This window comes from Cuculus canorus, chromosome 6 (genome assembly GCF_017976375.1).
Source record: "Cuculus canorus isolate bCucCan1 chromosome 6, bCucCan1.pri, whole genome shotgun sequence".
In the NCBI taxonomy this organism is placed as follows: Eukaryota; Metazoa; Chordata; class Aves; order Cuculiformes; family Cuculidae; genus Cuculus; species Cuculus canorus.
The window spans coordinates 36,389,073-36,402,206 of record NC_071406.1 but is presented as its reverse complement, the minus strand read 5'-3'; the positions used below and the strand labels follow the sequence as shown (position 1 = coordinate 36,402,206).

The window sequence follows — 13,134 nt, the reverse complement described above, 5'->3', positions numbered from 1 at the left end:
GACAATTCTTCAACATATTGTTGAACTACCACCACCTTTACTGGGTCAGGGACACCTTTATTCATTGTGAGCAATCATATTTTACAATTTGTCAACTATTTTACTCGCTTTAAGAGAAGACCTTTTATTTGCTCACTTAAGAAAAGACTCTGACAAAGAAATACTGAGGTTAATGCAGTGCTGTTTAAGTCTAGCTGTGCATTTGTCCTTACATTTCACCATATGTCATCGCCTAGAATGATGTTGAGTAGTACGGCTGTCACATTAGTTGATACAGAATCACAGAATCCTTTAGGCTGGAAAAGACATTTAAGATCACCAAGTCGAACCCTCAACCACACACTGCCAAGCGTACCCCTAAACCCTGTCCCCAAGCCCCACATCCACACATTTTAAATGTACCCAGGGACAGTGACTCAACCTCTTCCCTGGTTCGCTTTTTCCAGGGCTTGATAACCCTTTTGGCGAAGCCATACTCCCCAATATCCAATCTAAAACTCCCCTGGCACAACCTGAGGCCATTTCCCTTTGTCTTATCACTCACTACTTAGGAGAAGAGCCCAGCACCCACCTCGCTCCTTTCCAGGAGCTGCAGGGAGCTATGAGGTCTCCCCTCAGCCTCCTCTTTTCCAGGCTGAACAGCCCCAGGTCCCTTCAGCCACTCACCCTGTACTCCAGCCCCTTCCCAGCTCCATTCCCTTCTCCAGACACGCTCCAGTCCCTCAATGTCCTTCTTGTAGTGAGGGGCTCAAAACTGAACCAGGACTCAAAGGTGCGGCCTCACCAGCACCAACCAAGTCCAGGGTGACGATTCCTTCCCTGCTCCCGCTGGCCAACCCATGGCTGATCCAAGCCCACATCCTGTTGGCTTTCTTGGCCATTGCTGGCTCACGTTCAGCCACTCTTGACCAACCAGCCCAGGTCCTCTTCCACCGGGCAGCTTTCCAGCCTCTCCTCTCCAAGCCTGGACTGCTGCATATGGTTGCTACTTTAATAGATTAAACAACTATAATCTGATCTCCTTAAATTAAATACGGGTATTTCTGCACTATGGTATTCTGCAGGGTTTTCAGTGATTGCAAACACTGTCATAAAATAAACTAAAATTCCTGGAGAGACTACTTATAAAAACAGCACTCAATATTGCCTCTGACAAATGAAGTGGAACAGGTGAGGCAACTTTTGAATCAGATTTCAGTGTCTGGGGAGAGCTTTTGTAATTTGTTACACGGCTGTACAGACAGCGCATAACACATTTTATTACTGGAAAATGCCATTTCTTGACACTCTTACTTTATTTTTATGATCAGCATATTTGAATATTAAGCGTATATTGAAATATATGGAGTATGAAAATGCAGGCTTTGTTTAAGAAATACAAAACTGCCTCTCTCACTACATGAATAAACAACTTAGGGAAAAAATTAATTGCTGTCTAACAACTAAGGTGTTTATTAAAACAAGGAATTCATTGCCAGAATTGGATGCCAGAGGTGTAAATGAAAGAAAACCCACCAGAGGCCATTAGTACACAGCCCAGTGTGAGAAATCCCAGATGAGAGGGTGGATCGGCTCAGCTATCACCCTCATTAAGCTTGCAAAGGAGAACTGCGTCTTGATTTCACCCTGTTCTTTGAAATACAGCGAGAATCACAAAAAGTAAAAAACATCGTATAGTCCTACTCTAGACAGTGACTGAGTTGTTCAACAATGATGAATTCATCTTCCGTGAAACTCTGATGCCAACATTAGAGAGTCAGGAGGAGTTTGAGCACTAGAAGGAGCACCACATATTGTATCCAGCCAGTTACAACACATCAGCTTGGACAACGATTTTGTCCTGCACTTTAGAAAGGTTTCTTTCTTGGTGGTATTAATTGTAACATCTGTGCTTTACTACTAGGCAAAACACATCAACGTCAGCTTCCATTTGAGCAAAACAAACAAGAAAAGGTTATCGAAGGTAACTGAAAGAGGAGTATGCTGGTTTTAATCTAAGGTGCATTGATTCAGCAAGCTGCCCCGATGAATACAGGGAGCTGGAAATCTTATTTGTAAGCAAGTGTTCTCTAGAAAATGATTTCAACTGATGGTATTATCAGTTGGGGACCTGGAAGGAAATTGGCCAAATGGCAAGACTTCAGTGGACACATCTGGTTGTGCATTCCTACTCAAGAACACATACACAAGGTTGTTGATTTGAGGGGTGGAGGAAGAGGTTTTGCAGCACCGAGATCCTCTCTCCCGTTTCAGCCCTTCCCACACGGACACGAGGCAGTCGTAGGATCCTGTTTCAAAGAGCTGTCTTAGAGAAAAACAAACATGGCCTCTGCAGCTGGAATACACTAACACTGCTCTGCCATTTATAGCTCTTAATGCTTCCATCTTGCTTCACAATTATTTTTACTCTTTGGCTTATAAAAAGGAAAATATTTTTTTTTCCTGTCTTTCTGCTAGAAATATTTTGCCCTTTGTCTGCCCATTTTGCCACACAGTATTCACTGTTAGCTCATGGACACAACTCTGAGGTGAGCAAAGCTTCACAGACATTTTCACTCCCAGATGATCTTCTAAACCCTGCTCTATATTTTAGCTCAGGTCACATGTTTTTCACTTGGGGAAGGAGGAGAGGCATAAGAAATCCGAGAAGTGAGGAAAGACTTGGCATGTGGGAGAGGGACAAGGGAAGAGGAGCCTGAAGAGCTCTGTTTCTTTGCCTCTGTTTTTCTTGAGGCTGGGACTAACGACAGCTTCATGAATTGTTGTTCAGTTGAATTTAGGGAGCAAGAAACTAACTCTCATCCTATTTTTGGTTTTGGTTTGTGGTTTATTTTGTGGATTTTTAAATTTTTTATTGGTTTTGGTTTTTTTATAATATATTTATTATAAAAATAAAATTTTTATTTTGTTTTTTGAAACTGGGTTGTTTCTTTTAAATGAGGACTTAATTCATTTGGGAAATCATGGAGGTTTTTGAATGCTTTCAACTCCTGTTACTGAGGCCACCACCCGCAATACCAAATCACAGATTTTGTTCACAGCTACTCCACACTTGCACTCGCATAAACCTGTTGAAGCAAGTACAAGCAGTTCAGAACAATGCCTTTGTAGCTCAGCCTAGCAACCTCAGCCAGTTGTCCTCATTTCAACAGGGATGAGTGCCTATGGGAGACAGAAATTAGGCAACCTGGACGGTGTAAAAGACAGGCTGTAAGGAGAAGTACTTTTTTAAAGTTGCAGCATAAAACAGCCATGTAACTCGAAGAGTTGTTGCTCCTCTCTTAAACTGGGAAAACAACAAACAATACAGAGCTGGGGTATAAATTTGAGATACATCGGACAACACTGTTTGCTTCAGAACATGGTTCAGTGGCGAAGATGCAGTGTTAGGTTAAGGCTTGGACTTGATGATCTTAAAAGCCTCCTCCAATCTAAAGTATTATATGATTCTTTGATGTAGAAGATCCTGGTCTGGAAGAAGAACAAATACTCTAGATGCTCTCCTCAGGTCCCTTTGGACCCTACACATGTGATGCTCTACATTTTGTGCCAAGACATTCCTTTTAGAGCACACAAAGACAAAAGCACAGGATAGGAATCGCAGTCATGACTCCAAGTTGTCAAGGGATGGGAAGTTTGGAGGTGACAGAAAGGCAAAATAATTAGTTTACACAGTTCACTGTCCACATAACATGCCAGATGAAAGGAGCTTCCAAACCCCTCTTTCCTCATCAACTTTGATTCCTTTATACTTTAGCAGTTCACAGAGAAGCTTACAAGAAGAGCTGGATACCTATTGACAGCTCGGATTTGAATTATTAGGGTGAACTAAAATGAAATGCCCTTGTTTGCTGCACCAGTGAACATCCCAAACGTGGCGTCTCTTTTATTAGTGATGAAACCACTGTTTTATTCTCTCCATCCCAGAGTTTTCTGAATGTTCAAGATATCAATTTCAATGGCAGCCAAGGACACTGAATACATTGTATTTCAGAGACAAAACTTGCATCGTGAGTGTTCAATGGTATTTCTGCCCTGGAAAATTAGAGTGCCACAACCCATATGAAAATTAATAAAATGCCTATTATATTACCCATGTGTGTTGCTGCATATTGATTAATCTCAGTTGCAATAGTGGAATATAAGATGACACAGAATAAAATAAAAAGTCTCAGGACATTCATTAATCCAACCAACAAAATCAATTAGAAATTAGTAAACCAGCAATATAGGGAATAGAATTCAAACTCTATCGTCTCTGTCAAAAAAAATCAGTCCTAAGAATACATTTGGTCTGCTATGAAATCACCATAAAATCTGCCATTATATTTGCAGCTTGAATTTATTAGGAGTGTTAAGGTATCAATCTACTCTACTGCACCAACAGAATTTATATTTTACATGGCTTTTGTATATGTGTACTGTCCTGCAAAAAATTCCATCAACTATTTATGCACTCCTTTTGTCCTGGCAAAGTCAAGGGTATCAGAACAGATGAACAATACAATTTGCAAGTTATTAACTAACATGAAAATAAAGAAAAAAGTCAAAGAAGATTATGCAGTTAGGAAATAAACAGGTCTGGAAAGCACCTAAGACAGCAAACTCCATGTATACTGCCATGTAAGCACACTACACTACAGTATATTCCCGTGTAATTACATTAACAGCACATGAATCACATTTTTTCACATCATTCAAGTCTGTAAACCTGACTGCTTTTTTCAGTTCCAACCGACTGAAATGATCTCCTGACTTTCTGAATCCCCCTCTCCTATATTTTGTGTTCCAACCTAAACCATCCTATGATTCTACCTATGCAAAACATATCTTCATTAATTAGAAATTGTAAGGCAGAAAAAAGACAAGACTCCATCTAGGAATTACAAATGATTGCTTTACTGTTTAGCAGCATCCAAATGCATTTGTAAATGATAATTCCAACTACAGCATTTTAGATGTTCAATAATTGTGCAGGTTCTGCTCTTGACCAGTCCATGTTCTATGTTATGCAGAAATACACTTTTTTTGGAGCGTACATCCAAGCAATAAATTGCACGGCACTGTTTGAAACAAGTTATTGCCCATGTTTGACTTTGTTGCCTGTTATTCCAGTAGCCTCAGAAATTTTTATATAACAGATCTCTGGCCGAGATCTCAAACCGAGCCCACCTGCTGCAGACAGCAGAGACGTATCCCACTTATTCCCTTCCCAGCACTCTGACAGCCTCTGCTTTTCTCTAAAACACAAGAACTCAAAAACCCAAAGAAAAGCTAAAGCTGCCAAGAGTTAAGAGAACGGATTCAGCCTTGTATCAGTGACAGGCCTGCCATAAACAAACATTTAACTACTCTGAAATTCCTTCGCCTGGAAAGATGGAGGATTTGACAACCTCTGAAAGAGTTCCAGTGGTCTGGAATTCACTTTTAGGCTCTTAAATCTTTTCACTTGGAACTTTCAAACCCTTAGGGTCACAAAAGTAAGAGTGAGAAGACTACATTTACAAAAGCATGATATACTTGTTATTTAATAAAATGTATTCCTCTGTTCTGCCTTTTTTAACCTGCGTGTTTTAGCAAAAGGAAAGCGTATGAACCATGGAGAAGAGCAGAAACGGTAACTAGAATCGATTTTCAGTAGGTCAGCAATTTCGTTCTTCATATTGCAGCTCCACATCAGTTAAATGAAATGTTATAACAAGCCAGACACTGTGATTGAAGAAAATACCTGTTTACATTTTTATCTTCTCTGTCCTTCGTGAACAGCGCTTGTGACCCGTGCAGAGCCCCACGGGGGATCTGAACGGACGCGGCGCCGAGGAGCGATCAGGGGTCACTCTTTCAGAGGGGGTAGGCTGCCAGCTCTCCTGGTGATCCCAAACGGACAGGGCTCCCTTCCGCAGCTCAGACTCGCACCCCACGTAAATAAAACCTTGGCTGTGCAACTTCAGGGACTGCATCTGTTTGAAAATGGCAAGCAGTCCCTTGCTCTGGTGAGGCTGGATCAAACGAAAGAGAATAAAAGACAGCGCCAATTACACTGTTGCCCCAAGTGGCTCGATAAACCATCAGCTTGGCACACACAATATGTCCAGAACGTGTTTCAAACTCTCTGCAAGGGTTCCTCCCCATGTCATCCATACCTTGCAAGGCATTGAAGCAGTCACTGCTGTGAACACGACCCAGCACAGCCATAAAAACCCAGTTATGTTGCACAGAGACAGCCAGAATAAAGCAGATTTTTACTGAAAATGGGTTTATGTATACTGACTGGATAAATGCAGCTGGTTTGTAGCTACTCTCATTTATCTGTAATGCATTTTGGTTTTATTATAAATGGATCCCTGCCTATGAAAGCGGGGTTGGAACTGGGTGATGTTTAAGGTCCCTTCCAACCCAACCTATCCTATGACTCTATGATCCTAAACCCATATGAGCAGAAAATAAGACACTGCCTTTCAGATTCAGTTGGAACCAAGTCCTCCAGGTTCTCCCCCCTGCAACCACCAGAAGGCACAAAGGTGGCTCTGCTGCCCAGGCAGCCCCAATGCAAAAGTAACAGTCGCTCTCCAAGAGCTCGGCTTCCCTAATACTGTTTAAAAACAGTTCACATACTTTTTTGTGGGTGTAATTCTTACATTTTATATACTATTGAGAATTTTTCTCTCGGGACTGCGGGGTTTTGATGTCAGTGACAGCCTTGACCTCCCACCACCTGGAGAGTCTACCAGTGCTGTCACAAGCAGCAATAATTGAACTTGGGCACTTCTCTGTAACAAACTTCAAGCAAACACAAACTAAATACAATTATGAAGAAAGAAAAAAGGGAAATTTTTAACAAGGAGGAATTAGAAAGACTCAGCGACTCCTTTTGTATTTTCTAGGTCCTTGATATTGCCCTATTGACATCTATTCAACATGCTGGTTTCAAAACCTTCCTTGATTGATTTTTCCATTTAGCACAACAGCACATGAAAGCGTGACCTGAGTAGGTAGATAACTTTTCAAAATACTTGTTTTGTGCCTGATTGTCAGGAGCGGTTCTTGAAACTATATTATTTAAGAAGAAGTGTTTAATTCAAAACATTTCTTCCCTCCAAATTCTTGCAAGAACACTAGGTGAAAAGGGGAAAATTAACTTCCATCATTACTCTCAGCAAAAGTTCCAGCTGTAACAGAGATGGTTTTTGTCCTCTGACTTTCTCATAAAATAGCATTTATGGAGCTTACACACAAAGATCAATTGTTTTTCCCATTCACGTTCTTATATTACCCACATTATTATAGTTTCTAAATACTTAACGCACTGAAGAGATACAACAAAACTGTGCTGTACCCAGAAAAGGGAAAAAAGAGAGATCAATTATTCACCACAAAATTCAATTCCTGCCTGTCTGCTGTTACCTACTTCTAGCAATTCCTCATTGCAACTGAGCCACCTCACACTCTTCTGTCCTAACAGAGAAGAAAATCGACATTTTTGATCATAATCACTGTTTGCGTGCATCATTTTGGACCGTGCTGCAGACTCGACGAGCTCCTCCTCATCCTCAAACAGTGCCTCCCAGCAGGGCAGAGCAATTTAAGGAGAATCAACTGGAAAGAAAGGCTCTGCAAGAGCCTGAAGAAATTCTGTTTCATTTCTCACCTTATGATTCACTACTGGTACTCACGTTTCTAGTTTATCTGCGTAGTGAAACCCAAACAGTCTCAACAGGGAGAAAAAAAAAAGTCAGCAGCACTGTGTGATCAGCCCAAATCAGCACAGGGTGACTGCTTAGAGCTTCAGGTCCCCGATTTATGGGGAAAGGCTGTGTTTGGGCCCTTGAGGATGGAAGAGCTCCATGTGCCATTCTGGTGGGCGATGATCCTCACAGGCTCGGGGCTGACACCTCCTGTGAACACCGGAATGTGACCTGCGCTGGGAGCTGACGGTGGGAATCGCATAGAGTCCTCACCACTGGAGCATCGCAATCACACTGTCAGCCCAGGTTTTCCATCATCCTACCCCTGACAGCCTACTGTAAAGCTGAAGAAACACTTGTATTTTTAAAAAGCAAACATTTCCAACTCCACCGGCCAGCCTATTGTTCTCAGACCATTGTAGCTACAACATCATGACACGAAATTCATGTGACACTTGGCTTTGCCTTCTGTGGGACGAACTCTGCTACAAATACACGATCCAATAAATTTGTTTTGCTTGAGGCACATTTTCAGCAGTTGAGGTCTGAGGAGAAAATGAATGCAATATTATCCATCGGCAACCACAGAGCTCCATGAAATGAGAAGAGAATTTAATACTCCCAGAAATTTGACTTTCCTTTTCACCCAAAGCCCATGTTGGCACAGCAAGCACTCTGCTCTGCGTCTCATGGGAACATTCCCAAGCCAGACTCGCCCAAGGGGAGCAGGAAAGAGGGCTTTTCCCCTGAAAAACCTTCAGCCTCAGCGCAAACACTCACCTTCCTTCATCCCGATTTCCTGACAGCAAGAGCCGCTGGATTTACTTCAGTGAATTACAGCAGCGCACTAGTGAATGACACTGGCGTTTTAAACCAGTCATATTTTCTAGGCAGATAATAGTACCATCACCAGATAAGCCCAACTCCTCATTTATCAACACCTTATTCAAGTAGCTCAGAAAAGAGAGTATCTTAAGATCCGAGGAAAAAATTAAAATACTAACGTTTATAGAGAAAATAAATTCCTGCTGTACCATATTCCTGTCAAGGTAGCAGTTTTGTTTCAGACCTCTATCTAATAAAACTCATAGAGTTTCTGAAACCTTCAAAGCTCACTGGGCTCCAGGTTTTTAGGAAGAGTTATCACAAATACCTCTATTTAAAGTCTTCTGCTCCACCTGGTATGAGAGATAAACAAGAGGATCAACCTCACTCCAGGGGCCACAATGTCCGAGCGCCTGCACTCAGCATAACCCAACTGCAGGAGCTGCTGCACAGGCAACACAGCAACGGGCGCTTCACAGGTCACACCAGAACTCATGATAGCTTGTGGGGCAGGAAGCAGGAGGGAACACTTAGTTACTTCCCATAGTAATAAACCAGCGGAGCCATAAAATAAATCAAAATGCTAAGTACCATCTTTCCCAAGCCCTTCTCCCTAACAGCACCTTGAAAGGATGCTTTCAAACAGACATTTTGGGGATCAAACCCAGATTCCAGAAAAAGCTGAAATTTCAATTCCAGTCTCTCCCCAGTTAAATCTCTAAGAAATGACTCACGGTAAATGAAAGTGGAAATCAGTTTCATCCACTGGGGAAAGGGTGACTCTTCATTTGTCACCTACTTTTAAGAAAATCAATAAGTATTACAAGAAGTGGAAAAGGTTTTCTAGTCCTCACACTTTAATACCAGTTAGTCGTTATTTAGCTCACTGGATGTTAAATATCAGAAAATCAAATGGTTGGGGGTTTTTATTTCCACGCAGCAATCCATGCTGATGACAGTTCCTCGATGGGACATTCTCCCCAGACACCAGGAATTTCACTTTTTTTCCACACATTCTCCTCTAACACTACACAGAGGAAAAGGTGGAAGAAAACAAAGGCAAATCCATTAACTGCTTACAAATCCATCCTGAGGAAATGTCATTCTCTTTGTCACTCATCACCTATCAGTCAGGCTGAGCATCTTTTTTCATTTTCTAGCTGTCATTAAACTCCATTTGACTGAAGTAAACCTGAGAATCAAACACTGACACACAGTATGGTGTTTTCTGGTACCTATGCGTTTGGCTGTTTGACTGCAGTTCCCTCTCCAACTGAAGGAGCTTCTGTGCCTTTCTGATCCACAAGATATAACTCGCAGGCATCTTTCTTTACGAGCCATGAACTGTAACACCGCAGAATACCAACAAACTTGATTCCAAAACTAAGAGACAAGAGGTGCATGCTGTGTATGTCTACCATCCATTTGTTTTTATTTCACCAGATGATCCCCTGTGTCACCGTCAAAGCCACAGAGCTCAGAACCAGAGTATAAGGTCTTTGCTGATGGAACAGCCATGCGCCAGCACAGGGCCCCATCACACACTGCGTGGGCATTTCACATATGTAGCACGTTTAGGAAAAAAACAAGAGCAAACAAACTAAGAAGCCAAAAGGGACACTAATTAGGACAAGAAACCCATGTTGGGTTTTCTGCTTTCCCAAAGACAGAAGACCCCTCTGTACCTCAGTTCTGAATGGGTAAGGCATGGTAATGGGACTGCCCATCTCCCGTGGATGAGGACAGAATCCAGACTCACTCAGGGAGAGGCACTGCAAGCATGTAAGCATCCTGAGCAGGAAAAAACAACAGAGATGCAAAAGTATTCTTCCTTAAAAATCCATGAACTAGAACTGGTCCTGACCAAGAGCCCATCTGCTCCACTGTTCTTCAGCCCATCTGAAAGATAGCGAGGGTGAAGGAAAACCAGGGCACACAGACATCACTGCTTCCCTGTCACACACACTTACCCACAACAATGGCCAGCCCAGACCATTTCCTTTTCATAATTCATTCATTTAATTTGTAATTTAATGTTTAATTGTTAGTTCATCCTGTTAACTGTTAATTATTTTACAAGTGCCATTTATTCTGTTGATTCTGGTCTATAATTCATAGATATAATATTTGGTCAAGCACACAGTGAGGGCTTTTGTGAAGTCCTGGGGCTGTGTCCAGAGTAACAACCCCTGCCTGCCTGCCACCTGGGATGCAGACGCTCGGGAAAGAGCATCAGTAACCTCCAGCCTGTCAGTAACCAGCTCTCTTTAGTGCTATCTGTCTTACAAAGATTGCACTGGTGGCTCTTTGCAGGTGAAGTTGCTTAACTGTTATCCCAGAGAAATGGAAATCATTCAGGCCTAAGAGGGAAAAACGTGTAACCGTTCCCAGGAGAGGAAAAATAACTCTTGACTTAAACTAGCACCTACAGACTAATCTGCTTGCTTTCCTAAAAAACAGCTATTTTCTCCCTAGTGCTTTCCTCCTACCATTTAATCCATTCCTGTTAGAACCTTTGAGAAGTAAAGGTCACTCAGCCCACTCCCGTCCAACCCCTGCATGAAGGGACGCTGCTTCTCGCTGGTATTTGAAGTCTGGGCTGTGATACGGTTATTTATCCTCGTTCTCTGGCCCAGCACCGTGACAGTATTTCATTAAGACAGCAGCCTTCCACAAGACGATGATAGCTTTTGGTTATCACCCAGCTGTATCAGCTCCGAATTGCTGACCTAGAAGCAAAGTGCTCCAGACCCATTTCAAATCACGTGAGCCTCCCAACCTTCCAGAACTGCTCACGCTCACCTTTACAACAGACAGCGGATTAGGCTCAGTTTTTAGTGCCCTGTGTTACATGATGGGTGACCTTTCAAACTGACATTGATCAAAATAAAGCAGGAAATAAAACTCACTACAAACTTCATGCTTTACACGTCACCCAAAATATCTGATTGACAAAAATATTTGTTGTCTACGTTGCATGAAAACTCCACCTGAAAAAATAGCTGTTCCCCCACAGCTACCAGCAAAAGTCACTGAGATAACAGATGGATCCTTAATCAAAACGTAAAGAGCTATAATTGTTGCTGCAGAAACTAATAACAACTAACAATAATAACCTTAGAAAGTAATAATTACTTTCTATGGTAATAGTATCATCTAAAAATCTAATTTACTGGTGCCTCACCTATCTAAAACTCACTGTGCATTTTAATGACTTTAGCAAGCAGTGTGTTATTAGACCTATACATAAGAACATTATCAGGTAAATTATTTTAAATCATAGCTCATTCAATAAAAAAAAAGTAGATCATTTGCAGTACCTTGCCAAAGCATACGAAAATTATGTCTTTATCACCTCCCTTTCAAAGGAGTGTATTTTTCTGTTGATGATAACCAGCTTTACTTATTACACCAGCCCCAGAGTTGACCAAAGTAGCCGGGAGAGAAAACACTGCGTGCACTTCACTGCCTGCCGCAAGGAAGGTCTGTTGTTGCTGATAGCTTTCAGGAATGTTGGATGCGTAGGGGAATCGCCCAACACACAGGATTCAAGAGCTTCCCTACACATTTCCACAAGCAGTTTTGCACAGTTCATTGTGCAGAATCCCAGCATCCCAACTCAAGGGAGACACCCTCTAAAACACTTCCCTTGCATCACAGCACTGACAGTTCTCAGACACAAACCACTCAGCGTTACCTCAGAGGAACCTCATGTCTCCAATCTTATCTGTTTTGCACTGGACAGTTATTTCTGCTACAGGTATATTAGCCAATTATGCAAAATGACATCGTACGTTAAGAATAAAACATTTATCATCAGTTTTGTTGCTGTTATCTGATATTTGATAGCAATTTATATAAGCCGCTGTGAGCTCACAGAATCCTATAATTGATATAATAAATCCTTAACAACAAGATGCAGAGTGCTGTGAATCACAAGACCAGGAAGAACCCGAGGAAGTCCCATGACCAGCCCCAGCAGAAATGCTGCTCTCTCTATGGCAAATATTCTAGTCAATCCAGACCCTGCTCAGTGCCCTCAAATGGTAAAGACTCCACGTGTCCTGGAACAGCGTTCTATCCATCCCATTAAAATGGCTCACCTAATTCTAAATTAAAATATTCTTACCCCATGGCCGCAGGAAAGATATTGCACCTTTCTCCTTTACCACAGCCTGGCACGCACCTAGGACTGCCACACACTCCTTGGCATTTGAAATCAAACTTGCATTAAATGAAATGGTGCAAATTATTCCTCTTCGTAACATTAGCTAAGTAGAAGTCACTCCCATTTCTTTCCCACAGAGTAATCGCTAAACACCTTGCCGCAGCTGAAAGCTCTGTCGTAGCAGAGGTTGTTCACTACAATATTTGTCTTTTTTATTTTTACTCTCGTTACCATTCACTCTCACCAGCGCTAACACATACACAGCTACATAACAGCTATATAACAGCGATATAAGCTACTTCACTCAGTGAGGAACACTTACTTATGAAGTCAGTCAGGGCCTCTGCAGGTCAGACCACCAAAAGCACAAGCACTACTCTCAGTACTGAGCATCATTTGCGCTGGGGGTGTTGCATTTCACTACAGTTTGATATTTATCTGCACTTGAAGCCAGAA

At 41.9% G+C, this 13,134-nt stretch overlaps 1 long non-coding RNA gene across 1 annotated transcript in view; it reads right to left on the bottom strand.

The window, feature by feature from the left end:
* Positions 1 to 8,778, bottom strand: part of LOC128852532 (uncharacterized) — a 42,475-nt gene extending 33,697 nt beyond the window's left edge. The window contains exon 1 of the long non-coding RNA XR_008450433.1: positions 8,690 to 8,778. This is a non-coding gene — a long non-coding RNA (uncharacterized LOC128852532). The remainder of the gene's footprint in view (positions 1 to 8,689) is intronic.
* Positions 8,779 to 13,134: the final 4,356 nt, after the last annotated feature.